Source organism: Octopus sinensis, linkage group LG1 (genome assembly GCF_006345805.1).
Source record: "Octopus sinensis linkage group LG1, ASM634580v1, whole genome shotgun sequence".
NCBI classification, from domain to species: domain Eukaryota; kingdom Metazoa; phylum Mollusca; class Cephalopoda; order Octopoda; family Octopodidae; genus Octopus; species Octopus sinensis.
Window position 1 is genome coordinate 98,311,796 of NC_042997.1, and position 2,553 is coordinate 98,314,348.

Genomic DNA, 2,553 nt, shown 5'->3' on the forward strand with positions numbered 1-2,553 from the left:
ACGTCATTGAGGTTACTCAGTCTACATTCTTCACATGACGGAACTGCAATAATTGGTCTCAATTTGAAATCTCCGGGATGTGGAATTTTAATAACCAATGAGGTTGACCTGCTACAGGCTTCATTTATGGCTTCACTCTTGTGGATTTTTGGATGTCCGCAAAACTTGCTGCTTTTACAGTTAAATTTTGTGAAGAAGACCCTTTCCTTTTCCATTTAATCCTTTTGAAGTTGTTAGATGAGGGTAGTGAGTTTTTTTTAATTATGACATGTCTACAAAATTTCTGGTCATCGTTCCGTATTTCATTTTCGTTGGAATTTTGTGTTGTATTGAATTTTAGTCCTTGGGACAGAATTTTTAATTGTTGGGTTAACAGAGTGAGAGATTCTCACATTTTGCCTATGTCATCGATTGTCTTCGTTTCCGGCCACCATGTCTAAAAAATGGTTCCTCGGTTTTTGGTGTATCGAACTACAGTTCTGAATTTAACCCGTGTAACTTTAACCTCTCTTAAATCCTTTATTTATCTAGTTTTATCTACAATTGGTAACCAAAAATTATCGAGACTCAAAAGAATTTTCAAACCCCAAACAAATTCTTATATATGTGTGTGCGTGCGCGTGTGTGTGTATTTTAATCAAACAAATCGATCCCCGAACTTATTTCTTAAACGTACAACTTATTCTATCAGTCTCTTTAGCCGAACCACTAAATTACGGGGACGCGAACACACCAACATCGGTTGTCAAGTGATGTTGGGGAGACAAACATAGATACAACAAAAACACACACACTCACACACCACAAGTACACACATACATCTTTTATTCTTTTAATGGTTTCTTGTTTCAGTCATTTAACTGCGGCCATGCTGGAGCACCGCTTTAATTAATATATGTGTGTGTGTGTGTGTGTGTGTGTGTGTGTGTGTGTGTGTGTGTGTGTGTGTGTGTGTGTGTAGGCGCAATGACCCAGTGGTTAGGGCAGTGGACTCGAGGTCGTACGGTCGCGGCTTCGATTCCCAGGACAGGTGTTAATTAATGTTTATTGAGCGGAAACACCTAAAGCTCCAGGAGGCTCCGACAGAGGGTGGTGGCGAATCCTGCTGTACTATTTCCCCACAACTTTTCTTCCTGTTTCTGTTGTACCGGCATTTCAAAGGGCCAGTCTTGTCATACTCTGTATCACATTGAATCTCTCTGAGAACTACATTAAGTGTACACGTGTATGTGATGTGCACAGCCACTTACACGTTAATTTCACGAGCAGGTTGTTCCGTTGATCGGATCAACTGGAACTCTCGTTGTCGTAACCGACGAAGTGCCACGATATACATACGATGAGCTTCTTTCAGTTCCCGTCTACCAAATCCACTCACAAGGCTTTGGTTGGCCCGAGGCTATAGTAGAGGACACATACCCAAGTTTACATGCAGTGGAACTGAACGTGAAACCGTGTGGTTGGAAAGCAAGCTTCTTACCACACAGCACGCCTGCGCCTATGCCACGCCTGCGCTTATGCTACGCCTGCGCTTATGCTACGCCTGCGCCTCTTTATTTTTTGTCTACTTTTGTAATTGGTCAGTTGTTCTGGTCAGTTATTGATTTCTAGTAATTAGCTGCCAGTATATTTCTTCTTCTCTTGACCTGTGCCTCTTCTTTTGGCATCGGATTCAGAACTACTACAATGTGATTAAGAAGATTTAAGGTTACAAGAAGTGTTCTTTTGAACAGGGCAAGTTAGACTGGCAATAGTAATAGTAGTAGCAATAGCTATTGTTGATATAGTAGTTGTTGTGGTGGTGAGAGCACTTATAGAAGAACAAGAAGAAGTAGTAGTAGTAGTAGTAGTAGTAGCAGCAGCAGCAGCAGTAACAGTAGTAGTAGCAGTAGTAGTAGTACCAGCAGCAGCATCATCAGCAGTAGCAGCAGTAGTTGTAGTAGTAGTAGTAGTAGTAGTAGTAGTAGTAGTAGGAGTAGTAGTAGTAGTAGTAGTAGTAGTAGTAGTAGTAGTAGTAGTAGTAGTAGTAGTAGTAGTAGTAGTGGCAGCAGACATTGTCATTGACATGGTTGCAGTTTGTGCAGTTTGGAACAAACAAAATTTCATACCATATTACAAACAATAAATGAAGTTCATAGTTTTTATGTGTTTCTCAATGGCTAATTGTAATGTATGTATGTATTTCTTCATATGTACATCATTAACCCGTTTTATTTCAAAATTCCTTGCCTATAGAGAAAGAACCTGTTCCTAACCTAGATCCTTGGCGCCTTTCTGTATGTATGCATGCATGTATGTATGTATGTATGTATGTATGTATGTATGTATTATGAGCCGATTTGCATGTTTTCTATTCTCTTCTTCACTGATCTTCAGCTTTCCAGTACTGTAAACAGTTTTTCATCTTTGTCCGAAATCAATATGTCAGGTCTATTGTGTTTACATTTTGTTGAGGTTTTAACTAGGACATTCCACCAGTACTCCTTTCTATGAGTGGATAAGGCTTCTACCATACTGTTGGTTCTTATTTCTTTGTCCTTAGGGTTATCGTGC